The 24,112-nt window shown below is 43.9% G+C and overlaps 1 protein-coding gene and 1 long non-coding RNA gene across 12 annotated transcripts in view; one reads left to right on the top strand and one right to left on the bottom strand.

Moving 5' to 3' along the window:
• The window catches only part of CACNA1E (calcium voltage-gated channel subunit alpha1 E), a 387,895-nt gene that overhangs the window by 205,715 nt on the left and 158,068 nt on the right, over positions 1–24,112 (top strand). The window lies entirely within an intron of this gene.
• Positions 1,548–23,355, bottom strand: LOC140635814 (uncharacterized). Its single transcript, XR_012033137.1, has 4 exons — positions 21,583–23,355; positions 19,096–19,203; positions 5,852–5,980; positions 1,548–1,824 (listed from the first exon to the last, which is right to left on the bottom strand). It is a non-coding gene; the product is annotated as an uncharacterized lncRNA (long non-coding RNA).

The raw sequence follows: 24,112 nt of genomic DNA, 5'->3' as shown, positions 1-24,112 counted from the left end.
AGCTGTATAGTATAGTACAAGTACATGTTAACCCTACAGGTGAGCCTCGTGAGAGCAGGGGAATAGATCGGCATAAGCCAGCCTCGCTACTGGAAAAGCAGCCTCATGTGGTGAGTCAGCTGTCAACACCATCTTTGCTGTGAAGGGGAGCATATCCTGATTGCTGTGACAGATATGCAGATACAACTCACCTGGATAATGTCATTTCAGCATGCTGACACCCCCTCATCCACATGTTGAGATATGGCTGACATGTGCAGTTGAATTCATTTCTTATTTTTCTTAGGGTTCATTCATCTCAAGGTGAAACTGATATAGAGTTGACAAACGAGCCAGAGTGAGCACGGATGGGACTGATCAAAGCATACTAGGACTGGTCAGCACTGCCCATGAAACTGGGAGGATAGCTTCTCCCAATTTGTTGTCGGAGGGTGTTTCCTTGGAAGGAATCCCAAGTGGGTTGCATTGCATTCATAGCAATGTGGTGGGTACCAGAGGTGCAAAGAGGTAAAAGACCCAGACTTCTCTTAAAGGACTTATTATCCAGTGGGCTTACACAGAAATTCAAATGATAAATGCAAATTGGAGGATGCTAGTAGCAAAGGCACAGTGAAGGCAATTTGTGTCCTGAGGAACACAGAGAAGAGAGAGAATTCTGAGTGTCATGAAGTCAGAAAAGTCTTGTTCCCATAGGAAGTGAGGCTTGAACTGGTCTCCAAGGAGTGGAGACACTCAAGTTAAAGAAGGGGGAGAAAAGCTCCCATATGTGGTTGTATGGGCAGTACATAACTCTAACCAGCACTATATATATATATATATACTGTGTGCATAGTCAGTGCTCCCAAGACAGTGAGACACTCCAGGAGGGACAAAATATGAACAAAAGCAAAAAGGCAGAATTGGGTATGATATGGTCATTTGTTTCATGCTTGTCTAACACCTATCTTCTTGTTCACTATAAACTTCTTGTCTGGCATCAACAAGCAGGTCACACTCCCCATAGTGGAAGACTCATGCAGGAAGGTAGTGGTAATAATGTTTGCCTGGTGTATTGCATTATGTGAGGCCTTGAATGTCAAGCTAAGGAGTTAGAAACTTTGTCCTATGGGCAGTTAGTAGCTAACTTTTTTTTTTTTTTTTAACATATGAGAGTGTCTTAAAAATAATATTCTAGGAAGCTGTCTTGGTACCACTGTGCAATCTTGGCTTGGATTATGAGAGGACTGGTGGTGAAGTGAAGGAAGGAGAAGAGTTGAGAGTGTTAATCTGTTAGGGTTAACAGAAAGACATGGGACCAGAGATTGACTGTGTATTAGCCAAATAGATGCTTGTTAAGTGCTTTCATTGCTTGAGCCCACAGTTCTCTGACACCTATAAAGGGGAAACAGGAAAAATTTTGAACCTATTGAGGGCTCTCTCCCTTAATGGCTCAAAGTCTGGCTGAATATAAAATCCATGTCCACATTGCAAGTCAACCTTCAAATAAGATGACAGAGCTTGGATGAGCAGAAAGAGATGTAGTAAAGTAAATTTAATAATTGCTAGGATATCTGCATTTATGGAACTCCTCAGTGGTTGTAAACATGACCATATATTATCACACTTGATTCTCACTACAGCCCTCTGAGATTGGCATCATCATCTTCATCTTACAGTAAAAAACCAAAATGCTGAGAGGGTGTGAAGAACCAATTTTGCCACCCAGCTTGTTAGTGGCAGGACATGTCTCAAGCTCTTAATCGATTTCTCCAGACATGATGCTTTTCTGCTCTCATGTTGTCTTGTGCTGCATTTTGTGTATGTCTTCTGAGGCCATGGGAAACCCTGCAGAAAGTATTGGTAATATGAGGAGGAAGGGAAAGGGATGTTTTCCATTACTAGCTCTTTTTCATGGGGTGGGCCCTGACCTTTTCAGAGCCCTTGCCTGTATCAATCTGTGTTTCTACAATGTCTGGTAAGGGACCATCTACTCTCAGAGTCAACTTTGTCAGCCATGGTGAGGTCATGCCCAGGCCCACCATGAGCATATGCCCTCCTCAAGGGGCATACAAGACCCTGCTGATCGAAGACATTCAGTACAGGATCTCTCTAGCCTAATTATTACTGTCCTTGAGTCAGAGTCCCTACTGTTGTCTCCTGGATGTGTTGGTTGACAAGGGCTCCACCAACTCTTCTTGGCACTGATCCATCAGAGCTGCCTCAAGCCTGTTTCCACTCTCAAGTTATGCTTGGCATATCCCAAGTAAGATCCTCTACTTCCTTTCCCCAAGAGTCTTCCACAGTGTCTTGGAAAGGCAGCTCTTGGCTCAGTCAAGGGCTGTTCTCTTTCAAGGAGTCGAGGCTCTTTCATTATTGAACTGTCCTTGTTTATGAGGGCAGTGTTAGAGTAGCTGATAGGTATATTAGTTTGCTGGAGAAGCCAAAATCACCACAGGTTGTGTGGCTTAAACAACACAAATTTATTTTCTCCCTGTTCTGGAGGCTAGAAATCTAAGATGAAGGTGTTGGCAGATTTGGATTCTCCCGAGGCTTCTCTCCTTGGCTTGCAGATGCCCACCTTCTCACTGTGTTCTCATGTGGTCTTTGCTCTGTGTGTGTGCATTCCTGGTATTCCTTCATGTGTCTATAGTAAGATTCAATTAGGGCCTACCCTAATGGCCTCATTTTTAATGTTATCACCTCTCTAATGCATTCTGTGTTCAAATACAGTCAAATGTGGTCATGCTAGTCGTTAGGACTTTAACAAATAAACTTTGGAGGGACACAGTATAGCCCATAACAGTGGGGAAGCTCTTCCCTACTCCACACTTTATCCTTCTCTTTTCTTCACTTCCCCCAGCACCTTTTCTGGGAGTCCATTTAGCCTGGATCCAGAGGATAAAAGGGTAGAATCTGAAGTGGTTGCTTAAAAACTATACAGTAAGATCCTTAAGGACAAAGCCTAAACCTTTAATTATTTTTTCTGCCAGAGTTTGGCAGAGGGTAGACAGAGTATGTTCTCAAATGTTTGCTGAATGATTAAATGATTAGGAGACTTGACTGAAGCAGGGATATTTTTTTGGTTTCATAAATTACAAATTTCTGCTTAATCAAATATAGTGCTTAAGACTGTTGTATAGATTTTGTAGATTATGAATTTTGAAAAAAGCTGAAGGAAAATATGTTTTAAACTCAAATAATATAAAACTAATCTCATCTTTCTTAGGTGTGTGATATGAAGCAAATGACATTAAAGCAAAGCTAGAGAATTCTACTTTCTGCTCTGCTCCTCATGAGCTTTTGGATCTTGGGAAGTTAGTTTCTCTCAGGACCTTTTAGCATCCAGAAATTAAGGGATGGAATCTCAGATGACAACCAGGGTTCACACTGCATACAGTTTTTAGTCGATGGACATAGTTGCCTGGAGAAGGGTTCTGGATCATGTCCAAACTCATCTTTAAGAGTAGCTTGAATGATTATCTATGTCTACCAAATGCTTGGGACAGGGGAAAGTGACATTAATAGAGATGTTTTCTGAGGTCACTCTCAGAAATAAAGTTCTATGAATTTGTGATTCAGAGAAGGCACTTCAGAAACTTGCTGGGCCCAAAGTCATCACCAAGAACATCTGTTTGCATTGTACTGTTGATATGTAGGAGTGCTCATTGGCAGAGATTTCTGGTCAACCAAATGCTGGATGAGTACAGAGTATGTGACTTGATCTAAATTCAGGAAAACATGCACAGGGCGTAGGACTTCCATATGTAAATTTATTTAATTGCTTTGATGTAAAATGTGCAATTAAGAGGATAATGAGAGTGGTTATCTCTAGGTGATGATTGTGGATAATTTTTATTTTTCTGTTTATTCTTTTCTTTTCAAATGTTCATGTATTGCTTTTATGACCAAAAGAACAAAATCTTATAAAAATTAATTAACATTCTAACAGGGTGAAAGAACAATGAAAAATTTCAAAATTCAGTTCAGCTCTTTGCAACAAACATTATCCATCTCATTCAGTAAACATTTATTTAGCATTTACAGTGTTACAAGTTCTGCGAGGGTTACAAATAATTATGACTCAAGATGGATAGCCATTCACAGCTCTTGAACTCTTATATCTTGTGGGAAGAGTTAGCAATGGATAGAATTTGTAAGGTGGATATCTCAATTGGAGGAAATAGCATCTGTATCTAGAAAATATATGTTATTCAGAGACTGTAAAAGGTCAAGTTCAGATGTATAGCAGGGATCCTATTAGGGAGTAGGGAGAGATAAGTACATTGGGCCCAGATGGCTGTGCTCACAGCCTCCAGCTGGTGAGCAGAGTGTAACCACTGCAGTGTTCTGAGGGGAGGAAGTCCGTAACAGAGCCATGGATTGGCAGAATGGACTGTGGTCCCAGGATGGGTTGGAGGGGACCCATCAGTCCAGCACAGTAGTTCAGGTATATGGGAATACTGTCTAGAGATTTCAGAGTTTAGCAAAAGGCCTTTCAAGGTGGTAGATACTTCTGGGAGCATCAGGTTTCTCCACAGCGTTCCTAATTATTAGAAATTAGGAATCGTAAGGTTTAAGCTGTGTCACTAACATGCTTATCCAGTGGGTGAGGCTAAAGGTTGCTAAACTTTTCTGAATCATGATACAATAATTTCATTGTTTTAGTGTCATGTCTTGTCAACCCACCTCTGCTTTCTCTGTCTAGCCTTTTCCACCCTGTTATTGACATTTAGTTCATATTCATTTTAGTACTAAAGTGAACTAAATTATTTCTGTATTATGAAATTCACATTTGAGATCATTTAGACATATTCTGTAATGCTGGAAGCCGGAATCATAAGACTGATTAAGTCATATTCTTTAGAAAAGAAAAAAATCACCAAGAAGCTAGATGAAGTGATGAAGTGTTAAGATGGGCTGGTCTGTGTCCCTTAGATGACTGGCCAATGTCAATAACCTTCGAACCTGCTCTAGGTGAAAAACTCAGCTGTCCTACTATAAAGGTGTGTGTCCAGCTCTGATCATTGGGGGTGGCTCAGGAAACTTTCCTTTTCTTAGATTCTTTAGCAACCCCCAGGAATGAAAACACTTTCAGAGAAAACATGAGACTAAGGAAGTAAATGACTACAGCAATTATAGAGGAAACGGGCTCTATTCCTAAAGAAGGCCTCTGTGCAACCAAATAATTTTCTTGTATTAAAAATTGGAAATCCTTTCTCCTGGGAGCTCCTTGCCAGGCTTCTTTGTAGTCTTTTTTTTTTTTTTTTTTTTTTTTAGATTTTATTTATTTATTCATGAGAGACACACACACACACAGAGGCAGAGACACAGGCAGAGGGAGAAGCAGGCTCCGTGCAGGGAGCCCGACGTGGGACTCGATCCTGGGTCTCCAGGATCATGCCCTGGGCCGAAGGTGGCGCTAAACCACTGAGCCAACCCAGGCTGCCCTCTTTGTAGTCTTATAGTCAATTTAAATATATGTTGCTTCTGGAAGATGTGAGCTTGAAGTGAATGCTATCACATGAATCATTTTTTTTTTTTTTTAATCATAGAAAAGTCTTTTAGGTGGGGTGTTGATGTCAAGATTAACTCAGAGAAAAAAAAAGATTAACTCAGAGAAAATTGGCTGCAGTCAGGGCTAAGTGATAGTCATCATTCCAAAACTCATTAAAAGTCTGAGAAATGAATATTTAGACTTTATCCTTGACCATAAACCATTTGTCCCAGAGTGAAACATGGTAGCTGGAGAATGGCAGTTCAGCAACCCTGAAGCGTAGGTGGGCCTTTCTTTATGAACCAGGCATGTTCTTGACATTTAGTGTGTCAATCAGCTTTTTGTAAATTGAATCTTTTTTTTTCTTCATTAACTTACCCTGTAATTTCAGCAATGTTTAACATTCTTTCCTGATTGATCTTGAGTTGGCAGTTAACTGTGAACATTCGGCTTTGGAGTTTAGTGCTTCTTTCTTGATTTCTTGCCCGTTTGCTTTGCTCTCTTTCCCTAGGTGTTGGGAATATAAATATGCATGACAGGTAAATAATTACCAAACCACAGGTAAGTGCAATGCTGGGGGATGCAGGGAGACCCATGATAGCACAGAGTCCCTCTGTCTAGAGAAATGAGGGTACGGTAAGTGTTTGAGCGGAGCACTGAAGGAGATAAAGATAGGAGGAGGAGCTGGCTTGGGTGATGCACACCCAAAGATGACCAAGATCAAAGGCCTGGTTAGGATCCACTGGCTGGAAGGACTTTGGTGTTGAGTAGTTTCAGCATTGGGATAAGCATTCAGCAGTGGATAGTTTTTGCTTAGCCTTCTACATGGAGTGAAGATCGGTGAAAATTTGTTTCCAACCTTTGTTTCTCTAATGGTTGGGAGGAGATATTTTACAATTATTTTCTCCTAACTTTTCTGTCAAATACACCTGTGAAGTTTCTGTAATATGCATTACCTTACTTCAGTTTGTAAATTCAGCCTCTAATACCAAAATCTTAGTATTCGTGAAGCAGAGCACCCCTAAATAAAACCAAGAAGGAAAAGAATATGAATCTTTTAATTTCCAGTAGGAATGCTAATTTTGATTCAGTAACTTTAAGAAATAATTATATAGATATTACAGTTTTTTTCAATGGCAGAGGACACCCACCATAAATAATATCAAGATATTTGATAGACTAAGAAAAATGACACAAAACAAGCTTGCTTTACTTTTAAAGACTTATTTATTTATTTGAGAGAGAGAGAGTGTGTGTGTGTGCACATGCATGACTGGCGAGAGGGGAAGAGGGAGAGATCCTCAAACAGATGTCCTGTTGAGTGCAGATCCTGACATGGGGCTTAAACCCATGACCCCCGAGATCATGAACCTAAGTTGAAACCAAGAATTGGACACTCACCTGACTAAGCCACTCAGGCGTCCCAAAATAAGCTTCTAATATAACTGATCACAAAGAGCCTCTACAAATTCATGAGAAAAAGATAACTGCCTAGAAAAAAAGGATAGTGCATATGAACGAGCAACTCAAAGAAAAGAAAATTTATGTGGTAATAAACACCTGAAATGATGCTAATTTCAGAAAAATACAAATTAAATAGGGTCTATTTTTTGTGTGATTGGCCGATATTTAAGGCTCCTAACATCTGTGAGCATGAGGAAGAAAAGGCAGTCATGAATTTCTGGTGGATTTGGTGGTGTCTGGTATTTGGTGGATTACTACAACCTTTAGGGGAATTAATATTGAAAACTAATATTCCCTTTGACTCAGTAAACCCATTGTTGAGACTTCCACCTATTGAATAAGAAGGCTGGTTGACAAGGATATAATATATAAAGGAGAGTAGTTCAGCCTTGTTTTACAGCATCAAAACCAAAACCAAACAAACATGATCAGTAGTGAGATTAGTAGAATATTCCATTGCTATGGTTCTGTATATGTGCATGCCTGTGTGGTATATGTGTGCGCATGTATTTCAATGAATTTGATCTATGTGTTTGTCCTGGAGGGACATTCCTCATGTTTTTACATAAGAAAAGCAAGCTGTAGCTTAAGAGTAACATATATAGATGATTCCATCTAAAAAAAATAGCAAGACACTATATGTAAGTTTGAATGTGCATAGATGGGGATCGGTGGGAGAAGCATCCACATCAGGCTATAAACACTTATGTAAACACAGCAGGATGAGAGTGGAGGTGAGGGGAGACTAAACTCTTTCTTCCCACATTTTTGTAGTGTATCAATTATTCCTCACACACATTGCTTTTGCAATTTAAAACTTCACAGGTAAAGCAGACATCAGCGCATCAAAATTGAGAACTGATCAGGACACCTTTGTTGCTACTGTTGAGCAAACCAGCTAGAAAACAGTTACACAATATCAAGTAAGGTGAACTCCCTGTTGCCTCACCATCCCACAGCACAAAGTAGTAAAATCGACACTACCCTCTATACCTGTTTTAGCTTCTCTACTATTAGATTCTAACATTTATTCATTCATCCATTTCTTACATTTGTTAGACTTTATTTTTTTAAAGATTTATTTATTTATTTATTTGAGAGGGGGCACAAGGGCAGAAGGAGGGGGAGAGAGAGTCTTAAGCAGACTCCCCACTGAGCAAGGAGCCTGGTGCGGGCTCAATGCCAGGACCCTGAAAACATGACCTGAGCCAAAATTAAGAGTTGGATGCTTAACTAACTGCACCACCCAGGTACCCCTCTTTTTTTACTTTTATTATTTTATTTAAAAAACAAATTATTTCTTGAGACTCCTGAGTGGCTCGGCAATTGAGCGTCTGCCTCTGGCTCAGGGAGTGATCCTGGGATCCCGGATCCAGTCCCACATCAGGCTCCTTGCAGGGAGCCTGCTTCTCCCTCTGCCCATGTCTCTGCCTCTCTCTCTGTCTCTCATGAATAAATAAATAAAATCTTTTAAAAAAATATTTCTTTGTTAGAGAAGGAGGAGGGGGAGAGTCTTAAGCAGACTCCCTGCTGAGTGCAAAGCCACTTTAGTTAAAATTTGAATAAATATGTAAATAAATGAATATATGTGTATATGTATGTATATCTCTCTATTTTAGTAGGTAGGGAGGGAGGGAGGAAGATTGCCTACTATGTGCTAGGCTTTCTGCCTGTACTGGCTTTGAGCCCCACACACCTTCGGCAGTAGTAGTGTTCTTTTCTAATTCTGACCTAATTCTTCCTAGGCCAGATGGGCCAGCACCTACTGGAATTGCCCTCAGGTAGCTGGAAGGCCTGACTAGAAGGAGCTTGGTTTTTGTCACCCTTAGCTGGGTGTTGCTCCTTGGAGGCCTACTCTCCAAGAACAAGCCAGCGGAGCCTGACTCTGCACAATAGGGACATTTCCATGGGCTCGGTGCCCATGGTGGCAGGGTGCCAGCCAGGTGCACAGTTTTGGGTTAATTAGGTGATTATGGCGGTCCTGCAGCCTGGCTGTGTGCTAATAAGCCTGGGCTGACATGGGAGGCCTCAGGCTGCAAATGGACTTCTCTCTAAGGAGCTCGAATATTTCAGGTTCCAGGATGACTTTTTTTTTTTCTTAATTTAAATTCAATTTGCCAGCATACAATATAACACCCAGTGTTCCTCTCATCATGTGCCTGTCACCCATCCCCATCCCCCCACCCACCTACCTCCCCTCTAGCAACCCTTTCCTAAAGTTAGGAGTCTCTTGGGGTTTGTCTTCCTCTAATTTTTCCCCATTCAGTTTCCCTCCTTCCCTTAGGGTCCCTTTCACTATTTCTTACATTCCACATATGAGTAAAACCATATGATAATTGTCTTTGTCTGATTGACTTATTTCACTCGGCATCATACCCTCCAGTTCTCCAGTTCTACCAGGATTCCTTTTCTTTTGGGAAAGTTTTGTAGGACTGCTTAGACCCTCAGAACCTATCCTCCCCTCCCTGAATGTCCTATTTTGGGGATATCCTTTCTTATGCCTTCAGTCATTGCACTTTCTGATCTCCCTGACTGGATGTTAGGCTGACCAAGACCAGGGGTATTCTCTAGACATTTGTTCCCTCCAGCACAGTGTTTTGGGTCTCATTGGTGCTCAGGAAGCTGATAGATGCCTGAAGTGCTGGAGGACCTAGGGCATGCCTGGGGCTGTGTTCCCAGAGGCAGGGGCTGGTTGGAAGAGACCAGATGAGGATGGTGAGGATGGACCCCTTGGCCCAGGAACTCCCACCATCCTGTCAGCTAGATGATGCTCCTCAGAGGGAAGTGAATCCCAGAGCAGGTGAGAAGCCAGATCCTCTGCTTTGAAGGACCATGCCAAAAACTCCCCTCTTAAAATGCCTACTTCATCCCCACTCACTGCAAGCTGAAAGGAGAGAGTTGAGGAACCTTACATTGCCCACCTTTTGTGATTCCTGGTAGCTCTGGCTGGGCCCCCAGGAGAAAACACCTGACCCACACCCCCTTTCGCCGGGCCCCTTGTCTGACTCCACAAGCCCAGGGAGAGTGTATCCCGAGTGCAGTCAGGGGCTTTCTTTGTCACCTTGGCAGGAGCTGGGGCAGAGAGACAGTTCTGCTGGGATCAGCTGTCCTCCAACGAGTATATGCCTCAGGGGGATACCGGAGGATCAGGTCCACAACACCCATCTTTACAGATATGAGCTTGGTTTAATATTTAACTTTTAAAGAGCCGATGGTAATAGTCTGTATCATCCACTCCCTGCTTGATTTGTGTGGCCCATTTTTACAGTTATTCTTCCAGAGGGACTTCATTTATAAAGTTCCTTGCTGCTGAGACTGAGTGCCACCATTGTGAGCCATGTGTGTCAATATTGTGGAAATGAAATTTGTACCTTCTGGACCCATGCAGGTTGATTTGATTCTGGGGTGAATAGAAATATAGCTGTAGAAGTCAAATATGTTCCTAAAGGATCTGCTGTCTTCAGGGTGCTTGGAGGAAAGGTGAAGACATTCAAGACACAGTCCTTCTCCTCAAAAAACATTCAGTCCAGCCAACAATTTTATAAAGCTTCCAGGAGTTGCATATACATTGTCACTGTGTTTTGAGTTTGAAGGCTACAATGATAATCCTATTACCGATTACTCTTTATTGAGCGCTGTCTAAGATATAGATATTATCTTAGATCGAGGTCCCTGGAAGCCATTTCTGCACCAGAGAATTGCAGGCATAATTTTTATTGAATACCCTTTTGGAGGGGATCCCTGGGTGGCTCAGCGGTTTGGTGCCTGCCTTTGGCCCAGGGCATGATCCTGGAGTCCCGGGATCGAGTCCCAGTCGGGCTCCCTGCATGGAGCCTGCTTCTCCCTCTGCCTGTGTCTCTGCCTCTCTCTCTCTCTCTCTCTCTCTCTGTGTATCTCTCATAAATGACAAGATCTTAAAAAAAAAAAAAAAAAAAAAAAGAATGTACTTTGGGGAAGCCAGGAGGTCAGAGTTCAACAGAGGAGGGACTGACCCACACCCGCAGAGCAAGCCAGGCATGTGTGGTTCAAGGGCAGTCCCAGTGCTGGGTGCAGCTGTGAGCTGCCTCAGGCAGAAGTTCCTAGCAGCAGGGGATGGGAGTGTGTCCTCTCTGGGAAAAAGAACACAGTATCCACGTGCAGAATAGGGAGTGTTTTAACTACATTATTTCCAATCCATGCAATTTAAAGGTGAGCCAATGAAGGGCAAAAAAGTGAGTGACTTACCTAAGATTGGGCAGCTAATATCATGATGGACTGTTTTTTTTTTTTTTTAATTTTTTTTTTTATTTATTTATGATAGTTACAGAGAGAGAGAGAGAGGCAGAGACACAGGCAGAGGGAGAAGCAGGCTCCATGCACCGGGAGCCCGATGTGGGATTCGATCCCGGGTCTCCAGGATCGCGCCCTGGGCCAAAGGCAGGCGCCAAACCGCTGCGCCACCCAGGGATCCCTCATGATGGACTGTTAACTATCAGACTGTACTTCTTATTTCTGCAAATTGCACTGTTCCATGATAGGGATTATCATCTCCATTATACAAATTGATAAATTGAGGCACTGAACATTTAAATAATTTTTGCCCATTGTCACACAACTAATAAGAGATGAGGCCACTGTTTTCTCATTATCCTATAATGTCTCACAGAGGTAACCTGCCCAGTGAAAGACATCCCATTCTGGCTGGAATAGACATCACAGCCCTCGGGTTATGTATGGACCACTGCTTCTTTCCCCTCTCCTTTATTGTAAACAGAATCATGTCCTTTGTTGCAGAAAAATGAGTATGGTATTTGAAGTCAGGCAGACATGGGTTTGAATCCTGGCTCTTTGTTTTACTATTTGTCTGAGTTTGGTTTTGTCCTCCATGAAATGGGGGTAATAATGACAACTTCATCAGACTTTTGAAGGTTAAATCAGATGTGAGAAATCTCTCAGCACATTCTTCCCCATCTTCCCTGCCCCCTAGAAGGGGTTCAGGCTGCACATTCTTCCCCATCTTCCCTGCCCCCTAGAAGGGGTTCAGGCTGCACAAAGATTTTCTGAGGGCAGATTCCTTTAACATAGTAGTGGCTTATTGATTTATCTTTTTGACATTTACTTTCTTCTATCACACAGAGAGAAAGCGAGGCTAAGTCTTCCACACAGTTTGCTCAGAATTCTAATGCTACCCATTTGTCTAATCATAAAAGTTCTTCTTGGAAACAAACATAGCAACAGCAATTATATCTTACTTTTAATGTCTAATTGGCTTTAAGCTCGCTTTTACTAAGTTATTTCCATCGAATGCACGGAGCATTGTGCGTTTGGCTTATCTCAGTGTCCTCTTCCCGCAGCCTCCATCTTGCCTTAGGGAAGCCAGTTTGTGGGTGCCCTGGAAGCCTCAGCCATTCCCAGTAAAGAGCTGGGACAAGCTCATGAGCCTGCCGTTCCTCCTAATCCCTCTGTTCTCCGCCAGAGTCTGTGGCCTTGAGTCTTCAGGTGCATTATGCTGATATGCCCTTTCCGCATTTGGTCTCCTCTCCCGGCTTCTGGACAAATCCCTGCCTCCTCTCTTAGCCCTGCTTCATTGTCCTCTGCTTCCAACCCTGGAGCTCGATGGGCTCCCTTCCTTTCCTCTTAAGTCACTCCTCTTTTTCACAGTGTCCCACAGGGCAGCCGAGCCATCCGCCTGAGCCAGGCTGTGTTAGACTGTGAGCCTAAAGCAAATCAAGCGCCTCTACGTTGCGTTGTCTTCCGCCCTTACAAAGAAGTAGCCTTTGCAGGAGCCAGCTGGGAACCAGAGCTGATGTGGGGTGCTTTGTCCTTAAGCTTTTCCCTCACGGCATCTCTCCAACTCAAGCTCAGATCCTTCTGCAGGGCTCAGGCCTCAGCGTAGGTGTGTCTATGCCTGGCCATCCTGGGGGTGGGGTACAAGGGAGAGACGCTGTACCCGTTGCTATGGCAGCACCTAGCTTAGAGCATGAACCCCTTTCATTCCTAGGAGATTTCAAGGTGAATCAGTCTCTCCTCCTCACCCACTCCCTTCATGCTCTCTCTCCATCTCTCCCCACACCCTTCTGTCATCTTTCCTCCCCCTTACTCAACCTCAGGCTTTCTCCTTCCTCATACTTCTCTCCTTTTTACTTCTGGATACCTCAGCAACTGAGGCTACACATGGCTGACTTCTTTTTTTAATCTTCCTAGACCAGTGTTTCTCAAATGTTAGCAGGAGTCTCCTGAAGAGCTCGCTAGAACACAGTTGCTGAGCGTTGAGCTTCATTCCCAGAGTTCTGATTTGAAGATCTTCGTAGGGACCCAAGAACATGCATTTCCCATAAGGCCCCTCAAAATACTAATGCTGTGGAGTCAGGAGCCCCCCTGTGAGAACCATTGCTCTAGACTATGTTTGCCCAGGTTGAACTAGTTATGGCTGGAATATTCCCCCTGTGTTTTGTTTCTAAATGATTTGGTTAGCTCAGTCATCCATTCATACATGTTTATTGAGCACCTACCTATTCAGGGAACTGTGGCCGTTACTCTCTATACAAAGAAACACAAAACCTTGTCCTCCAAGAATTCACAGATTTGTATGGGGGAAAGACAAGTAAATAACTATTATATGGTGTGATAAATATTGTAATAACCCACAAATAATGAAAAAGTTTTGGAAGTAGGCACCAATCTCCTTGCACAAGGGAAGTAAAATATTTAGATGAGATGAATACAAATTGATTCATTCATATAAAGTGATTCTTTCTTTTTTCCCCCCCTCTTTTCCAAGGGTTAAAGGAAGGGAGCTGAGGCTAACCTATTTAAATAGCATTAACATCTAATGTTTGTGGAACATTTCCTCTGTTTCAGTAACTGTACCAAGTACAGAATGTATTGATGAAAACTTCTGGGGTCAGACCGCTAGCTGTAGCCTGGTCACTTATACTCTGTGCAACCTCAGATGGGTTACTCAACTATTCTGTACCTCAGTTTCCTCACTGGGGGGAAAAAAGACTATTGTTATTAGCATCCACTTCAAAAGATTTTTTTAGAAGATTGAAGGTGCCAGTGTGGGCAAAAGGAACATAGTACTTGCAATAAGATGTTGCCTCTTATTATCCATATTTTGTAACCTCATGCTGAGCATCAGACAATCTGCCTGGGAAATTTGTACCCTCCAGACTAAATAAATCACCAGGATTTAGCCAAGAGAATGATTTGCAGGTAGGTCTGAATGTGGGGGTTGCAAGATCCCCTGAGCAAGCCTGGGGCACCAGCCAGGGGAAGCAACCCTAGCTGGGCAATCAGGGAATCACTTCATCCAGATGGGGCAGAAGAAAGGCCTTGAAGGATGACTAGGATTTTGACCAAAGTGCCTTTTCTCTCCCTCTCTCTCTCTCTCTCTCTCTCTCTCTCTTCTCCTTCTCCCTCTCTCCTCCTTTCCTTTCCCTTTCCCTTTTCCCTTTCCTTTCCTTTTCTTTCCTTTTTCCTTATTCTCCTTCCTTCCTTCCTTCCTTCCTTCCTTCCTTCCTTCCTTCCTTCCTTCCTTCCTTCCTTCCTTCCTTCCTTCTTTTTTGGAGATGATGAAGGGGAATTGTCGAGATTGAGGTTTAAAAGCAATCCCAGCAGAGAGAATACCTCTACTCCACAAAGTTTAAGAGGGAAGACCCTCAAACTAGGATCTAGAATTTGAAACTTAGCTTTGCCATTGAGAGGGCGGATCCACTTTCCCTGAGAGATGCTTTACCCCCTACCATGTTCGTGCCCAAATGCTATGTGCCTGGTGCTGTCAGCATTAGCTGGGTGTGTCCTCCAGAGAGGCTGCACTTTCTATTGCATCCCCTGAAGCCAAGTCCTCTCCCCTCTTAGATACCCTCTCCAGTCCTGAGAGACCTGGTTATCTGTTGGTATTCCAAGATCAGGGAGTATTCCCCTAATCTTTGGGACCCTCCAGGAACTGTAGTCTCCATTCATGCTGAGTGTCCAGTCTGAATTTTCTATCTCCCTCAGACCTAAGTTTATAGCTGAAACTGTAACTGGATGGGAAGGCAGAGTCTTAGCAGTTTTGTTTTAATTCTTTCCTGAGCTCATCAGAATTAAGAGTGAGACAGCCTGTTTTCTTCCAGAGAGGATAAGAGGATGAAGTCTTTCCTGGAAGATACACCTGGGAAGGGCTTATTAAGTGATAATCCCTGATAAACTCCCTCAAATTATCCACTCACTCTGCCCTTTTAGCAATGAAAGAGACTTCTAGGCTTTAATTAACTCTTTGAGAAATTTTCTTTCTCCTCATCTTTTCTTTTCTCCATTCTGCTTGCCTTGGATTTAATCAGAGCCATGCATTCAGCTTATTAACTTATTCATTTATTTATTCATTCAACAAACACTTGCTTCATACCTACTGAGAGATAATTTGGGTTCTGGGGCAGATGCCTAGACAAATGAGATCTATTCCTTGCTCTTAAGGGATATCAAGCTTTGCAGAGGAGAATGATATATGAGCAAGCACTGATTACAGTCCACAGTTAGATAGTATGACAGCATTAAGTGGAGGGAGTGATGGGAATGCTCGACTCTGGGAAGGTTTCCCTGGCAGAGATAACACTTAACCAGGGTATGTGCAGAGGCTTGCCAGGTGGAAAAAATGGAGAGGGTTTCTAAGCACCATAGAGAACATGAGCAAAAGCAGAGAGATAGGAAAGAACATGAAATAGAGGGAATTACAAGAAGCAGGGCATGGTCATGTGGCTTGGTAGGTAGAGGCAGCAGCCATGGGGTGAACTGGAATGGTTAGGCTGGAATTGGTCTTGGGAGGGGACTTAGCAAGGGCAGCCATCGGAGGTTTTTAAGCAGAGGAGAGACAGTAAGATATGTTGGTTAGAAAGAACACCTTTCTCCTGCTCTGAAGACTGAAGCCAACTGCGTGGCTGAGAATCACTTGTCCTACTTTACAAGGTCACCCTGGCAACGGAGTGGCGGTTGCCTACTAACCAGGGAACTAGCTGTGACAGTCTTGCAACCATATCAAGTGTCTGAGGCCCAAAAGAAACCCCTGAGCTAAGGGAAACATATCAAAGGAGTTGAAACAATAGAACACTTGGATAGGATGAAGACATGCAGTTGGTCGGAAACTATTTCCTCTACTGGCATTGCTGTTGTAAATACCTGCATCCTAACTCTGATCTCAAGTCTGTTCCAGATTAAAACAACATTGTTATTTTTATTGCCCACCCCCAAGGCAAGAAGCAACACAGCATAATATTTTGAGAAGAGGCCAAACAAGGGTTTGGATATTGGTTCTACAATATATCGACTGAAGCACCTTCAGCAAATCCCTTAGCCTTTCTAAGCTGGGATTTTGTTGCTATTGTTTGTTTTTAATGTGCAAATTTAAGATGGCACCTCCCTTGCACATGGTTGTGAAGATTAGAGTTAATGTATATTATGTACCTAGCTCAGTATCCAACAGAGTAGATGCTTAACATGTGGAAGCCATGATTATTTTTCCTCCTCAGTTACACTGGAGTGTGAGGATATAAGTCATAGGAAAGTATTTAGATGAGGATGTTTTAATCAGATCCTCTTCATATTTCCAGAAATAGGTCTCCCTGGGTCCATGTTGGATCTGCCCTTCAATAGCTTATATACACATTCTTGTATTAGTCACCTATCGTCATTAATCATAGGACATTCCATCCTACTGAACAGCAAAGAAAGTTCTGCAAAGAATGGTGAAAGCAAAAAGTGATTCTTTCCAGTGACTGCTAGATTAGGGAAACAGTGAACATTATTGTTTTATTGTCCATATTCTATTTCAACCTTATTATACCCCAAAGCCAATGGGAATGCTCAATTGCAATGAACTTTGTGTATCTTAGGGGAAAGGGGCAAAACAAGTAGAATTTCTAGCAGCAGAGTGAACCAGACAGTAAAAAATCAAGAGATGAGAAAAGAGAAGGGTTTGGGGGGTGGTAGACTTGGAACCTGAAAATGAGAGTCCAGAAAGAGAGGAGAAGCAAAGTGAGGAATATGGTCTGAGTGGGAAGGGCTCTCACATCTGTTGTCTGATGTAGGCACCTACTCAAGTGAGGAATTCCCTCCTCAATGTCCCTAACAGATGGTAATCTTGCACAGCTATTCCCATTTTTTTTCACATCATGGCACACATAGAAAATAATATTTGTATAACACTGGGGTAAATGGATAAGGCTGCTTATAAGTAAAGGTGACCAACCTGGGGACTCTGACAGCTGAGTAGAACAATACCCTGAGTACACCTGTAATACAGTGTGCTTTAAGAAACTTGAATCCAGAGGGACCAGAGTGGAGAACCTTACCCATATACTCTCAGGACAGGACCTCAGATGATAAGTAGGCACAAAGGACTGCATATTTCTTTATTATAGTCACTAATATCAAGAAAAATTTACTGAGCATGTTTTCCAGAGCTATGTCTTGGATTCTGAAGATGCAAAGACTTAAATGCCATGGTTTCTTGCTTTCATGCTGTTCTTACTAGGCAGTAGGAGTGCTTCCTATGGCCACAAAATAAATGAAAGTGGCCTGGGGCTTCTTCAGGGATCCAACTGAGCCTACCAGCCTTGCATAGTGTTTTACACACAATCATTAATTAAAATAGGAATGTTCAATGATAAATCAGTTCACCTGCTTAGAAGCCATTGTGGAGGAAAATGAAAGCCAAGAAAAATGATTACTTGAAGCGTTTTTTTCTTCAATGTCTCCTCTTATGTGCTGTGCTAAATATTTGTTAGCTAAGTGTACTTGCTACATTTCAACAGAAACACCATTTTATTACAGGTGGTGTATTTATTTCCAGAGAAGGAAACTTCTATTGGCCTGTGAAGCAAAAGAATGCTAGTGGTGGTATAGTCTCCCATTAGTCAATGACATTATGAGAATCTCTTGTTTGAAGAATAATATCCTAGGCATTAGCAGAGTGAACAGAGAAATAAAAGATACAGTTCTGTTTTTGAGAAACATTTAACCCTAACGGGAAGGTAGAATCAATATGTGAAAGAAACAGAATATATTTTTTAAAAAGTCTGTAAATAAGTACAAATAAAAACTCAAGTGCAGCACTTAATATTCTCTTTTCTATTATAGGTATTTCTACTCATGAGTTAGCCTTCGTTATGATACCAAGGCTTGTGAGGACTGTTTTCCATTCTCATTCATCTTGTGCAGAGTACACTCTCAAAAGTGTTGAATGAATATACTACTATGGGGTGTGCCTAAGTGCGGAGGGAATTCTGGAGTGAAGTACAGTGATGTGCTTAGGGGAAGCCTGTAGAGGTTGAGCAGTGTTTTAAACTCATGGTTTGGCAGAGGGAGGGGAAAGGAGAGGGGAGAAGGAAGAGCTCATAGGGAGTGAGCAAATCCAAATGAACACTGAGGCCACCATTCAGGGTCTTCCATGACCTGTCCTTCCAAACTTCTGCCAAGAACAATGCTTTGTGGCCTCATCATTCTCACCCCTTTCTTTCTCCTTGGACCCTCTTCCTCCATTGATTGGCCAATCTAAATTCTCCTCCTACTTTGAGTCCAGGAAGCCTTCCATGATCTCACTCCTTTCTTCATTAAATCAGGTAAGAGTATTCATAGGTCTGAACTCCATGCTCTTAATGTTCAGAAAAAGTGAGAGACAGCATCAAAAATGTCTTCAACCTGATGTAGCTTCCATATGAGGTCATGAGACTAGACTAATTATATACAAAGTAACTAGAGGGCACAGGGCCATGTGTACCTAGTTTTAGTACTGAACCAAGTGGTGTAGAAGTGCTGTGTGGAGTGAACTGGGGGCTCTAAGTCCTGGGTCCCAGTTCTATTTCTGTAGCCAACTGGTTGGAGTCACCTGGCTTTGATCCTCAGTTCTTCACCTATGAAGTGAGGGGTTTGTGCAAGATGCTGTGAGTCCTATCTCTGTAATCTGCAAGATAATAAAGATTTGAGTACTTACACGGAACGGAAAGTCGTGATTGGCTAGCTGGAGGGGACAGGGGACCAATGGAAGAGCAATAAATAAGGATAGCTAGAAGGATTGATCCCTAAGGAGATCAGCTAGTGACTGGTGGAAGACCTGTTTTCATATCATCAGCACAGTCTTTCTGGAATGCAATGAACCCTCCACAAAGCTCTCCCAGTGTACAGGGTCTATCAGCCTCATGTACCTTTTGTTCCTGAGCCTCAAAGGAACAGTCTTCTGAGACTCGGTCCTCTTTCATTTGCTGGTTCCTGAATTTCTTGAAAAAGTACATCAAGTCTCTCATCAGTAAGGCCTGTAGAACGGGTGAAGGGGTGATGTGTTTTAGCTAATCATCACAGGAGGCATCCTCTTTAATTTCCTCTTTCAGTTACCTACTTTGGCCAGCTTGCATAGGTTGCGGTCAGAATAACACACTCACCTGCTCCCAGAGCAAAGCAGCATCCCAGCCCAGATGGCCTAGCCTAGGGGGTCAGCTGCCTCTGTCCTGGCTTCTCAGTGGCTCTGAAGATGTCTGCCTGCCTAGCACCTTGGGTCGCAGTGCAGGAGGATCTCTCTTTCTCTCTCTCTCTCTCTCTCTCTCCCCCTCTCCCTCTCCCTCTCCTTCTTGTTTTTCCCCCGATAGTCTTTGTCTTCTCTCATTATTAAAAACAAACAAAAGTTACTGCAGGAAAAGTTCTAAAGTATAGAAAAGGATGAAAAGAATGAAAAGTCTGTCATTTCTCCCTGCCCCATAACATTTTTCACTATTTTGACCAAAAGAGGATTTTCTATTAAAATTTGTTCATTAACCCTGAACTATTTAAATAAACTGTTTGATTTTATTTGGGGACAACTTAAAACCTCTTATTATAGAAATGTTCAAACACCTGCAAAACTAGAGAGGAGAGAATATTGAGCCCCTGTGCAATGCAGCCCCAGCTTTGGTAGATGTAAGCACTTACCTTCTTTAAATGACCTGTTCTCTCCATGTTGCGCTTCTGGGCCAGAGCTCAGAAGCGGGGGGGGGGGGGGGGGGGGGGGCGACACGATAAGCATCAGGATAAATTATAAGGATTTAACCAAAGAGATTTAAGGGATAACAGGGCCCTGAGCCATGTGGGTTTTAAGGCCCTTGCTTCTATGGACACAGACAGTCAGGGCTGCCTTCCTGGCACCGCTCACCCTCTCTCGGGGTGATGGTGTTCATTTGAGTCCTCTTCCCATAAGTGCAGAGGGATTTTCAACTGATGCATCAGTGCCTGTCTGCTCAGTGCCAGTGGTGATCACCACCCATGTCCAGGACGGGGCCATACTTGCCTGTGATCCTGAGCAGAGCTGCCTGGCTTGCAGCTCATCCTATCCCTGGTCTCCTGGGCGTCCTACTGCTGCCTGTGAACTAGGCTGAGGTTGCTGGTTTTTTCTGGCTTTCTTTGCCAAACCTGTTCTGCAGTTTTCCCTGCTGGCAGGTGTGTGTGTGTGTGTGTGTACTGCTGGCCATCAAATCTGGGGGGTTTGGAACAGCCAGAAAGTATACAGAGTCTTGACTATTTGTAACGGGGCCTTTAGCTAAGCCAGCTGCTGCCTTTGGAGCTTGTTTGTATGGGGATACTTGCAGTGTTGATTAAATATGCTCAGGGAGCTGAGACATAATCAGATGCTTTGCCTTCAGGACTGACAGGTTCAGCCTCCTTGCTGGGTGGCAGCAGGTGGTTGTGTTTTACTTGGAACTCCCTCTGTCCTCACTCTTTCCACCTGCTCCTCCACCCTTCTTTCTTGCCTGTGGGGTGGGAGAGGGAGAAAGACTATTCTTACTTTCTGGCTGCCAGGTCCTAGTGTTGGCTTTCCTATTTATTTTTGCTTTCCCCCCAGAAGGTGGTAATAGTATGGATAAGATTGCCTTTTTAAAGACCTGGGAGTAAATGTGATATGGAGAGTCAAGAGTTAGGAAGCAGTTGACCATTTATGGTTCTAAAATGTGACTGTAGGTCACCTTGCTTATTTGGGCCTCAGCTTCCTCTTCCACCAAATGATGGATCGGATAGTATGTTCTCATACTCTTCCAAGACCAGGGATGGAGTTCCTGGTATGCAGGAAACCAGGTTGGATAGTCCATATGCCTTTAACTGCCCAATGGCTGTAGGGCAGGCTGTACCTGGTATCCTTTTTCTAAAATGTGAGCATGGTCAGAGGGGTATAAATGGCTCTGCACCTAGAAATATCCAACTCTGTGACTCAGGGGTTGGGTGCTGCTGCTTTGTAAGGTTGGGCAAAGCCCTGATAAGAAAGATGTATAATGCTTTCAGTCAGAGTCCCTGTCAACAGACTTTGGGACAGATTCTTGTGGCAATGATTTATCAAGGGACCGTTTTCCAGAGAAAACTGTAAGGATATGAGCGAAGCAGGAGAAGTCAGGGAAAAACATGAGATGTGGTTTCAAAAATTTCAACCTCAGCCTGATCCCACAGGCAGCTCCAGAGTGTGAACTGCAACACAGGGTGGTTCCACCCAGAGAAGGGGCTGGGCCACTGATACCCTTACATCAGTTCATTATTGGTTATAGGTCATCGCCACTCCAGGGGCATGCATAAACTCCCAAGTGAGGCAGGTCTCTCAGCCAGGGCATACTTCAGAGAAGGGCCCAGGTGTGAGCCCTTAGCTGCTAACACGCATAGCTGCTGGGGGATGGACATACCTGTTGGAGGATGCAGTAAAGGATTCCTGATGGGAATCTCACCAACATCCGGGTTGGTGAGAGCCAGAGTGGAGCTGGTTAGGAACTGAGTGGGAGAGGGCTATTCTGAATGTAAAAGCCTGAGTGCAGTTCAGTCCTGAGCAAAGTGGGATCATGGATGGCTCAGCATATGCAAGGAAATGTTCAGAAGTGACTGTCCAATTAGGCCGACATAACTGATGATGATAGAAGTCAGGAAAATGTTATATTTGAGGAGGAAAAGGAGGTGGTGCCTAGGACAGGACAGGAGGGAAGCTCCGGGTTATCTGGATGCTGTTCATACGGCTTGGTACACTTTGAAATGAATCCATCAAGGGATGCCCAATTTTGTACATCAGTTCATTGATTTTGTCAATATAACATCCACATAGGAACATGGGGGCTGCTATTACAAAGCAGTGGGAGTTCGTTCTGAGAGGTCATCCCTGACTCCTATTTTTCTTCTCATATGTCCCCCACTTCATGGCACTCCTTAATTTTCACTTTTTTCTCCTTTTTGTTTCTCCTTCATAATGAACCTTTTCTCTGCTTTTCTGGCCTCTGCCGTCTCAGCCAAGGTAGTGTCTTAGACGTCATGGGATTCTTTTCCCTGAAAGCCTCAGCCAAATCCTTTCCTGACCACCTGGACCAGATCGGATGCCCCTTGGCATCCCTGCTGCAGCGTGACCCCTTCACAGCACACGGCATAAGGGCATATGTGCGTGTGTGTGCTGATCTGTTTCATGCAGGTCCCCCATTAGGCTGTGTTTCACAAGGGCCAGGACCCGAGGCTGAATGTGATCCACAAATCTGTTGAACAAAATATGGCATTTCAGCTTGGAAACATGAATTCCAGGTCCCTCAGGGTGGAAGAGGAGCTGTCACCCTCCGGTGCTGGAATGCAGCAGAATCAAGGAGGGGCCATTAGCTGGGGGACACCTGGTGTGCCGCCTTTAGGAAACGTGGTATTTGCTGGAGTTGGCCTTTGGCTTCTGTCTCTCTCCTTCCCCATGCTTGTCCTCCCTGAACTTTCTCTTCCTGGGGTGGTTAGCAGAGGTCTTGGACGGATGCTTTTGCTGAGATGGATGGCTGGTCTTTTTGGCAGTCTAGGGTGGTGGTTGCAACCATGTCTTGACCTGAGTGAGATCAGTTGGTGATTCCGAAGAACTCTTCTTGGGACAGAGCCTCTCAGCCTGTGGTTCTCAACTAGAAATTGCTTTTACCCCCCAGGACTTTTGACAATTCCAGAAACACTTTTGGTTGTTACAGGTGGGGGAGTGCTACTGGCATCTAGTGAGTAGAAGCTAGGGATCCTGCAAATGCACCACACTGGACAGAATTATCCAGGGTTACCCTATGACAAAGAATTATCCAGCCCAAGATGCTAATAGTGCCCTGGCTGAGAAACCCTGCTATAGGCCAGCCCAGGCTTGCCCGCAGAGGCTGTCTCCAGCCTGGGAAGCAGGTGTGTCCGAGATAGCCTTTTTTCCTGAAAGAACCCTAGAATCAGTATCCTCCTTTTCCCCTGTCCCAGCTCATTTAGCTTTCTTGGTCAGATTTGCTCTGTGCAAGGTATATACATAGAAGAGGCCCTTTGTCATTTTTTACAGAGCCCCATGGAACCTTGTTAGAAACCTAATAGATATAGCTTCAGTCCAGAAGAATCATAAGACCCCCCCCCACCTTCATCTTTCTGTCTCCATCCTCATCTTTCTCTTCAATCCTGTTCCTCCCACCCCACCTTCTACCATTTCCCCCAGTCCTCCAGAGATTAATGTGATAATTGCCATGTGTGCCTGTTTACGCAGGGAGTGGGTGCATTCACCACCCCCAGCCAGGCAGGTTCCCAAAGGAACACATTTCACGGTGTCAGGACTGGTACCTGCTGAGCACTCCCTGTGCAGGTGGGCTGCCACCCCCGACTGCTTTCTCTGTCATTACCCCCATCATGCACACGTGTATGTGTGTGTCACTCAGGGAATCAGCAAGTGAGAGAGATGGAGAGCAGCCAGCCTGCCAGTCGAGGGGCCTGGCTGGGTTGGGTGGAAGGATAATCAGTGCCTTAACTAAGAGGATGTTGCCCCGGAGGAAAACACTCTTCTGTGTAATGGCTGACAACGAGTAGGTGTTCCATGAGTGGTGGGGCATGAAGACGCTGGCACGGCTTGCAGACCCATCTCTGAAGGGAGGAGCCTGGTTTATACTTAGTTGCTCCACAGCAGCCATCTGGGTAGGGGAGGTTCCATTGTGAGACTCAGGGGCCAGAATCCAGCAGAACATGTTCTAAAGACTGTGGGTCTCTTCCCCCGGGATCTTGCTCAGAGCCCTCAGCGTGGCTGCCCTCTAATCCTGAAGGAATTGTTGCTGGGGAAAGTAGAGTGTGATGGTCCCACATGCAGCTTGTCAGAGTCACAGAAGCAGAAGGGTTTGGAGAAAGCAGCAGAGAATGTCTCCTCCTCACCTCGGTATTCCTCCTCTCTTCCCCCTCCTGCTGTGACACAGACACATGGAC

Source organism: Canis lupus, chromosome 6 (genome assembly GCF_048164855.1).
Source record: "Canis lupus baileyi chromosome 6, mCanLup2.hap1, whole genome shotgun sequence".
Classification (NCBI taxonomy): Eukaryota; Metazoa; Chordata; class Mammalia; order Carnivora; family Canidae; genus Canis; species Canis lupus.
The sequence above is the reverse complement of the archived record's forward strand: the minus strand, read 5'-3'. Positions and strand labels throughout refer to the sequence as shown.